The sequence below is a fragment of the Scyliorhinus canicula genome, chromosome 9 (assembly GCF_902713615.1).
Source record: "Scyliorhinus canicula chromosome 9, sScyCan1.1, whole genome shotgun sequence".
In the NCBI taxonomy this organism is placed as follows: Eukaryota; Metazoa; Chordata; class Chondrichthyes; order Carcharhiniformes; family Scyliorhinidae; genus Scyliorhinus; species Scyliorhinus canicula.
In genome coordinates, this window is record NC_052154.1 from 159,514,333 (window position 1) to 159,523,480 (window position 9,148).

General features: G+C 51.0%; 1 protein-coding gene across 2 annotated transcripts in view; it reads right to left on the minus strand.

Annotated features, from left to right (window-relative positions):
* The window catches only part of LOC119971844 (2-oxoglutarate-Fe(II) type oxidoreductase ppzD-like), a 30,151-nt gene extending 21,362 nt beyond the window's left edge, over positions 1–8,789 (minus strand). Inside the window, exon 1 of one of the 2 annotated variants that reach the window (XM_038808054.1) lies at positions 8,576–8,789. The gene's annotated coding sequence lies outside the window, so the exon portion shown is untranslated. Of the gene's footprint in view, positions 1–8,439 lie in introns of both variants that reach the window. The other variant, XM_038808053.1, reaches the window with a different exon arrangement.
* Positions 8,790–9,148: the final 359 nt, after the last annotated feature.

Sequence of the window (9,148 nt, forward strand, 5' to 3'; positions counted from 1 at the left end):
TGGTGGAGAACTGAGTGTCGATAGGAGATGGAGGATTTGGTTCTGAAGAGGTCAGATAATGTGGGTATTGGAGGGGGGGGGGGGGGGGGGGGGCGGGGGGGCGGGGGTGCTGGATGGTGTTTTTGTGGGGGGGGGACTATCAGTTTTTAAGGGGGTAACTAATCCCCTCTCCCACCGTGTGTGGTGTTTTTTTCTTTTGGAGGGGTGAACTGTTGGTATTGGATATATCTTTGCTTTTGTGGGGAGGGGGCATATGGTGGGGTCTGCAGGGAGCTGTTTGCCCAGACCAAGGAGGGAATGGTGGAGTGGGGAGAGTGGAGGGGTATGTAGGAGCGCCCTTCGGGCAAGAGGTGCTACACTAGCAGGTAATGCTGATGAACAGAGGTGAGGTGGGGGAGGTGGCGCAGGGGGTGGCCGCAGAGGGTGGCCAGATGGGGGGGGGGGGGGGGGGGGAACACAATGTGGCAGCGTTGGAGACTGAATGTGGTCATGGTTGGAGAAGGGGGCCATCTTGGATGGGCCCAGGGTGATATTAAAAGAGGTAGAACCAGAAAGTGATGATGGCAGACGGTAGAGGGGAGTGGAGGCAGAAGTCTCCAGTAAGAATTGTAATGTGGAACGTTCAGGGACTGAACAGGCTGGTTAAGAGGTATCAGGTCTTCGCGCACCTGAGGAGTTTGAAGGCGGGGGGTGGTCTTTCTGCCGGTGATGCATCTCAGAGTGAAGCATCAGGTCAGGTTGAGGAAGGGATGGGTGGGACAAATAATTCACTCACCAGTTGATTATGGGGGGAGATTTCAACTGTGTGTTATAACCGAGGGCGGATAGGTCGAGCCCCAAGTCATTGGGGAGGCTGAGGATGGCGAAGGAATTGGGAGGGTATTAGGAACCTCGGAGGGGGGAGGGTACTCCTTCTCACACATTTAGAAGCTGCGGTGATATCATGGTTGTATTGTAACTCACCGATTGACCACTAGTATAGGAGTCTCACAAGTATATAAGTGAATGTTAAATTTAGCTGACCTCAGACTGGCTGGAGGAAGGTTTTGTGAAAGGTTGCTTGGTATGGTTTTGCTGTTTTCCATCTGTTGCCTTGTGTATAGTTTACTCACAGTTAATATCAATAAATCATTTATAGCTTTACCTACAAGTGTTCTTGTAATAAATCAGGCCATCCGACAAGAACATTACAGAAGGTATACTCCAAAATTGATTTTTTTTGTGGTGAGTTGAGCGATGTTGGTGCGGAAGAAGTACGTGGGAATTGTAATTTCTGATCACGCACCGCACTGGCTGGAGGTGAGGCTTAGTTTGGGGCAGGAGCAGAAGTAGGGATGGAGGCTGGATTTGGTGCTTTTGGCAGACAAAGGGTTCTGTGAGAAGATGTGGTCAATACAGAGACTATGTGGAGTTAGAACGGGGAGGTGTCAGCGACCACACTTTGGGTAGCGTTGAATGCAGTGGTCCAGGCGGAGGGGCGGTTCTCATTGAAGGCACACAAGGACATGAGGGGCAGGAGGAAGGAGTGTGGACAGTTGTTGGACGAGATAGTCAAGGTGAGCAGGAAATATTTGAGGCCTCCCACTAAGGGGGCGTTGGCGGAGAGAAAGAGGTTAAAGGGGCAGTTTGACAGGCTGACAATTGGAAAAGCAGTGGGGCAGTTGCAGATGGTGAGGGGGATGCAATATGAACAGGAGAGAGGATGAGCCGCATGCTGGCCCACCAGCCACAGAGGCAGGCTGTGTCCAGGGAAGTTCTGAGGGTGCGTTAGAGAAAGGGGAGGTAGTATCGGAGCTGGGGAGGATAAACGAGGATAAATTTCGGAAGTACTACAAGAAGCTGTACAAGGCCGAGCCGGGCGGAGAGGAGGCACGCGGGGGGCGGTTTTGGATGGGCTGGAGTTTCCAAAGCTGGACAAAGAGAGGGGGCGTTGGAACAGCCGTTGAGGCTGAGGAAGGTGATGGATAGTATAACGGGACCAAAGTGGGACAAGGGCCCGGGGCCAGGGGTTTGCACTGCATTTGTTGGGGATGTTCAGTTGGGCACTTAGCTCAGTGGGCTAGACAGCTGATTTGTAATGCAGAACAAGGCCAGCAACCCAGTTTCAATTCCTGTACCAGCTTGCCCGAACAAATGCCGGAATATGGAAACTAGGTGCTTTTCACAGTAACTTCATACTTGTGAGAATAAAAGGTTTTTGTTACTATTATTATTAAAAGGGGAGCTGCTGGAGACATTGACACAGGTGTCATTTATTTTAATCCCAAAAAAGGGGAAGGCGAGTTGGAGTGTGGGTCATACAGGCCCATTTCCCTGTTAAACACGGATGTGAAAGTGCTGGCCAAGTTAGTGCCGGGGAGGGTAGAGAGTTGGTTGCTGAGGACCAAGCAGGTTTTGTAAAGGACAGGCAGCTATCCCATAACATCAGGAGACTGTTAATGTGATTATGATCCCGTCGGCGGGGAGGGTACTGGAGGTAGTTGTCTTTATGGATGCGGAGAAGACTTTCGATCGGGTGGGCTGGAGGTACCTGTTCGAGATGCTGAGAAGGTTCGGCTTTGGCCCAAAGTTTGTGGCGTGGGTGTGTCTGTTGTACGTGGCTCCCGTGGCGAGTCTCGGGACAAATGAGACGAGATTCCAGAGCTTTGGGTTGCACAGGGGAACGAGGCAAGTGTGTCTGCTGTTACCACTGTATTTCGCGCTGACCATAGGGCCCTTGGCAATGGCATTTAGGGGTCAGTGGAGTGGCAGGGGTTTGTGAGGGGGAGTAGGGAACACTGGATGTTGCTGTACGCGGACAACCTGTTGCTGTTTGTGTTGGACCTGCTGGAGAATATGGGGAGAATTAAGGAAATACTGGAGGGGTTTGGGGCATACTTGGGATACAATCTAAATGTTGGGAAGAGCGATGTGTTCCTAGTGAATGCGATGGGTGGGGAAGCCATCCTGGGGGTGTTTCCATTCAGGGTAGCCAGAGAGAGGTTCAAGTATTTAGGAATCCAGGTGATGGGGGAAGTGGGCAACGATGCAGAGGTGGAAATCTGACAAGGTTTCCTTTTAATTTAGAGTACCCAATTCTTTTTGTCTGAATTAATGGGCAATTTAGCATGGCCAATCCACCGACCCTGCACATCTTTAGGTTGTGTGAGTGAGACCCACATAAACACCGGGAGAATGTGCAAACTCCACACGGACAGTGACCCAGGGCTGGGATCGAACCTGAGTCCTCAGCGCTGAGGCAGCAGTGCTAATCTCTGTGCCGCCGTGCCACCTGAATCTGATATTGATGGAGGAGGTTAGGGGGGATGTTGCAGGGGCAGAAAGGGTGACTGACATTCCCGAACATGCTGCATTATCATTGGGCAGCCAATCTGGAGAGGGGGGGGGAGGGGGTTCTTATGGCACTGTAGCACAGTGATTAGCATAGTTGCTTCACAAGTCCAGAGTCCCAGGTTCCATTCCCGGCTTGGGTCACTGTCTGTGCGGAGTCTGCACGTTCTCCCTGTGTCTGCGTAAATTTCCTCCGAGTGCTCCGGTTTCTTCCCACAGTACAAAGATGCGCAGGTTAGGTGGATTGGCCGTGCTAAATTGCCCTTCGTGTCCAAAAGGTTTTGGTAGGGTTACTGGGTTAAGGGGATAGGGTGGAGGCGTGGGCTTAGGTAGAGTGCTCTTTTCAAGGTCTGGTGCAGACTCGATGGGCCGAATGGCTCCTTCTGCACTGTAAATTCTATGATTCTATGGCACAAGTCAGCAATAAAGCAGACTGTGGAAGATACACTATTGACAGGATCGTAAGATCATACGGGTACAAACGACAATATGGAACGAGATTGGGACCCAGAAATTATGAGAACAGAAACCCATTTAATATCTATAACAGGAGGACTGACATGGAGAATGGTAATAGGAAAATGAACCCCAGGAATGCCCAGGGTATGATAAACCGATGTTTTCGGTGTGACTCTAAATTTCATTATGCCTTCAACTGGTCAACACATTATAATAAAGTGTTTGAAGCAACACATGACAAGGAAGAATGAGAAGAAGAAAAATATAGTGACTAGAAAGAAGGCATTTTCCCATTAACGAGAAGTTTTATTCCAGCAAGGAAACTGTTGGTGGCTGAGTCCTTTAATTGTGTTGTGTTGGACAGTGGCTGCACATCTACTGTGTGTAGATCGTGCGCAAGTGAAAGAAAGAGATCGCGGGCGTGCGCAAGAGAGAGGTCACGGGTGAGCGAAAGAGAGAGCTCGCGTGCGAGAGAGAGAGAGGGAGATCGCGCGCGAGAGTGAGAGAGATCGCGTGCACGCAATAAATAGATCGCGCACCTCTGGTGGCGGCCATGGAGGAGTAGGTCGCACCTTAGATAGCTCCTGCCTGTGGCGGACTTTCGGACCTTTTTCTGCTGACTTTTCTTGGATTTTATGGGATAAATTGGCAAACTGTGCTGCAGTGAGGAGGATTCCCTCTCTGGTGTATGGAGAATTGGACCAGAAGTGGGTGTGTGAAACGACTCAGCCCTGGTAGTGATAAGCAAGCGGAGCTGGTAGCGCGGGACAGCATGGCGGAGGGCAAGGGCCGAGGAGAGACGGCACAGTGGTCGATGGAGCAGCTGGTGAAGTTTTTTGAGGATTGCTTCGCCAACCTGAAAAAGGATACGCTGGACCCGATCAAAGCTTCGATCGATCAAGTAGTCTTGAATCAGGAGACCCAGGGGAAAGCGATACGGGAGATCAAACAAAAGCTATCCGACCAGGAGGACTATATAACTGTGCTGGTGGAGGTGTTGGACGACCACCAGAAGAGGATGCAGGAGAAACTGGAGGACCTGGAGAATAGGTCCAGGAGGCAGAACCTCAGAATTGTCGGCCTCCCTGAAGGCAGTGAGGGATTGGATGCGAGAGCCTATGTGATGGGCATGCTGGAGAAATTGATGGGGGCTGCAGCGTTCCCTCGGCCCCTGGAGGTGGACAGAGCACACAGAGCCCAGGGCGAATGACGCGCCGAGGGCCATGGTGGTACGTTTTCACCGTTTTACGGATAAGGAACACATTTTGCGGTGGGCCAAGAAAGAACGGAGCAGCAAGTGGGAGAACTGTGAGTTGTGTATTTATCAGGACCTGGGAGCGGAGTTGGCCAAGAGACAGGCTGGGTTCAATTGGGCAAAAGCGACCCTCTTCAAGAAGGGGGTGGAGTTCAGGATGCTGTACCCAGCGCGGCTGTGGGTTAAGCACGAGGAATGTGACTTTTATTTTGAGACATTGGACGATGTATGGACATTCATTAAAGAAAATAAGCTGGAGACGATTTAAAGGACACTTAATCTACGGAGAAGTTTTGTAGCGGTGGTTCATAATACTGTACTGGTTTTTTAAAAGAAAAAAAGATTTTATGTCATTCTGGGTGAAATAATGGGCTGTGGTGATGGTTAAAGGGTTATTTGTCTTGCAGGGATTTGATGCGGGGGGGGATCTTGAAGTTAGTGCTATTCTTCGGGAGACTGGGTTGTGTGCTAAGTTTCTGTCTCTTCACTGGTTTATGTTAATTTTGTCCTTTTTTTCCTTTGCTGCTATTTACTGACTGGGGAATGTGATACTGTTCAAAGGTTTATTCATGTGGGGGGGGAAAGTTCGAACAATAGGGAAACAGACTGTCTGGCCAGGGGCGGGGGTTATCGGGGTCAGCATGGTTCAGCTGACTCTTGGAAGCAAAGTGGGGGGTGAGCAAGTGTCAAACTGATACTTGACCTGGGGGTTGAGAATTGTGGTGCTTTGGGGGAGGGGGGAAGGGGGGGGAGAGCTGCTTTGCTGACAGGGGAGGAACTATTAGCGGAATAAATGGGAGTTGGGTATGGCTGCCGTTCTTGGGGGTACTTGTGGAAGCGGGGGGGCGCAGGCTGGGGACTGGCCTAAAAAGGGTGATGGTTAGTCGGTGGGTGGTGGTGGGGGGGTGGTGGAAGCCCCCCATCCAGGCTGATTACCCGTAATGTGAGAGGACTGAATGGGCCGGTCAAGAGAGCTTGCTTGTTCGACTGAAGGCAGACGTGGCAATGCTACAAGAGACACATCTTAAGGTCATAGATCAGACGGGATTGAGGAAGGGATGGATTAGCCAGGTGTTCCACTTAGGGCTGGACTCAAAGACCAGGGGGTAGCAATTTTGATTAGTAAGCGAGTGGCATTTGAGGCTGGGAGAATCGTGTCAGATAAGTGGAGTAGGTACATAATGGTGAGTGGAAGGTTGGAGGGGGTACACGTGGTGCTCGTGAATATATATGCTCTGAACTGGGATGACGTAGAATTTATGAGGTGGTGCTAGGCAAAATCCTGGACTTAGAGTCACATAACCTGATCATGGGGGGGACTTTAACATGGTCATGGATCTGGAATTGAACCGGACAGTATCCAGGTCACACAGGAGGCCGGCTGTGGCAAAGGAATTGAAGGGTTTTATGGTACAGATGGAGGGTATAGACCCATGGAGGTCTACACGGCTGAGGGCGAAGGGGTTTTCATTTTTTTCTCGCGTCCATAAGGTTGACTTTTTTGTTCTGAGCAGGCGCTAATACCAAAGGTGGCAGGGATGGAATACTCGGCAATTGCAGTGTCGGATCAGGCTCCGCATTGGGTGGATTTGCGGGTTAGTGAGGAGAGAGGGCAACGTCCGTAATGGAGACTGGATGTGGGGCTGCTTGCGGATGAAGCGGTCTGCGGGCGGGTGTATAAGTCCATCCAGAACTACCTGCAAACAAATGACACGGGAGAGGTATCTGCAGCGACGGTTTGGGAGGCTCCGAAGGTGGTTGTTAGAGGGGAACTAATTTTGATTCGGTCCCACAGGGAAAAGGGATGACGGGCGGAGAGGGAGAGAATAGTGGAGGAGATACTCCGGGTGGACAGGAGAGCTTGGAGGTCCCGAACGCGGGGCTCCTGAGGGAGTGGCGGAAGCTGCAAGCGGAGTTTAAGTTGCTGACCATAGGGAAAGCAGTGGAACAGTTGAGGAAGGCAAAGGGGGCGGATTATGTGTACGGGGAAAAGGCGAGTAGGATGTTGGCGCAACAGCTTAGGAAGAGAGAGGTGGCCAGGGAGATTGGTAGAGTGAAGAATAGGGAGGGTAACATGGTCTTGGACCCAGGGAGGTTGAACAAAGTTTTAAAAGATTTTTACAGTAAATTATATGAGTCAGAACCCCCGGCTGGGGTGGAGGGGATGAAGCAATTTCTGGATCAGTTGAGGTTTCCGAGGGTGGAGGAGGACCTGGTGGAGGGGCTGGGAGCCCAATTGAGATTGAGGAAATTATCAAGGGGCTGGAGGGCATGCAGTCTGGCAAAGCTACGGGGCCGGATGGCTACCCGGTAGAATTTTATAAGAAGTTCTCAGAGTTGTTGAGCCCATCCCCCCCCCCCCCCCCCTGCCCCCGCCCCCGCCCCTGCCCCCGACCCCGCCCCCGACATTGTTGCAGCCTTGTTTTCACTTATTCTTAAACAGGAGAAGGATCCTGAAAAGTCATACGGGCCGATCTCGCTTTTGAACGTGGATGCCAAGTTGTTGGCTGAGATAATGGCCACAAGGATAGAAGACTGCGTTCCGGGGTGATAGGGGAGGACCAGACGGGATATGTAAAGGGAAGGCGACTCAAGGCCAACGTCCGAAGGCTTTTAAATGTTATTATGATGCCCTCAGAACGAGGCGAGGCGGAGGTGGTGGATGCGATGGATGCGGAGAAGGCTTTTGATCGGGTGGAGTGGGAGTACCTGTGGGAGGCGCAGGGAAGATTTGGGTTTGGTGAGGGCTTTATTGGCTGGATGCGGTTGCTCTACCAGGCGCCTGTAGCGAGCATGCGTACGAACCAGCTGAGGTTGGGTTATTTTAAATTACATCGAGGGACGAGGTAAGGGCTCTCCCTGTTATTGTTTGCTCTAGCCATAGAGCCATTGGCCATGGCGCTAAAAGCTTCGAGGAACTGGCGGGGGCTGGTTCGGAGGGGGGGGGGGGGGGTGGAGCACCGCGTCTCGCTCTATGCGGACAATTTGCTTTTGTACATTTCGGACCCGTTGGAGGGGATGCGGATCTTGAGGGAATTTGGCAGTTTTTCAGGGTATAAATTGAACAGGGGAAAGAGCGAGATGTTCGTGATTGCGCCTGGGAGAGATCACAATCGATCGCACAGAAGAGGCATCGTGATCGATCACGCGTGAGAGAGATATTGCGAGCGAACAAGGGATTACGATCAATCGCCCGGGCGAGAGAAAGATTGCGATCGACAGAGTGGGAGAGAGAGAGAGATTGCGATCGATCGCGCGGGAGAGATTGAGAGATTGCGATCGACCGCGAGGAGAGAGAGAGATATTGCGATCGACCGTGTGGAGAGAGAGAGATTGCGATCGACTGCGTGGAGAGAGAGAGATTGTGGGAGATCGAGAGATCGAGAATCTCCTACCTTCACATGCTGCTCTCCACTTCTCTCCCGATCTGTTCAGCTCACTCCTCTCCACTCTCAAATAAATCAATTATCCTTGTGAAAACAAGTTTTCACGGTGGTTAGTTTGAAAAAATAACCACCGGGACTTACTCACCAGTCAGCTGCACTCTTTATAAACGTCACAGCTCCCCTCACACTCTTTGAGGAAATGGCCACAAGGATAGATTTGGTAGGATTTATTAGTCACAAAACTTGCACTTTAGCACTCGGAATGCAGCCGGAAGCCAGCACTGTAAAATGACCCGGTTTTATATTGTTTGACTCTACCCTCTGAAAACTGGCTTAATTCAGTTGTCAATTAACAAGTTGCACTGCGAGCAGAGCCTGGGTGAACTGTGTTTAAAGCTGGTTTAAAACTCACATTCTTCCAACCCAAACAGCAATTTTGAAGTTAATTTGCGAAATAAAAGGAAGACTAGACTTTAGATAAATATTAACCCTTAATTAACCATTAATTTCCCTCAAGTTGGGATTCTGGTTGGCTTTTGGTAGTGCTGTTGATCTCCAGCCAAGCAGGAGTTCCAGAGACCGATCAGGGAGGCAAAGGCTAGGGTGTTCACCTGTCTGCCCCCCTCCCCATAAAGAGTGCTGGCAGTTCTGATATCTCGAAGATCACCACTAGTGGGAATGGCTCCATTCTCACCTCCACAACCTTGGATATGGCCTC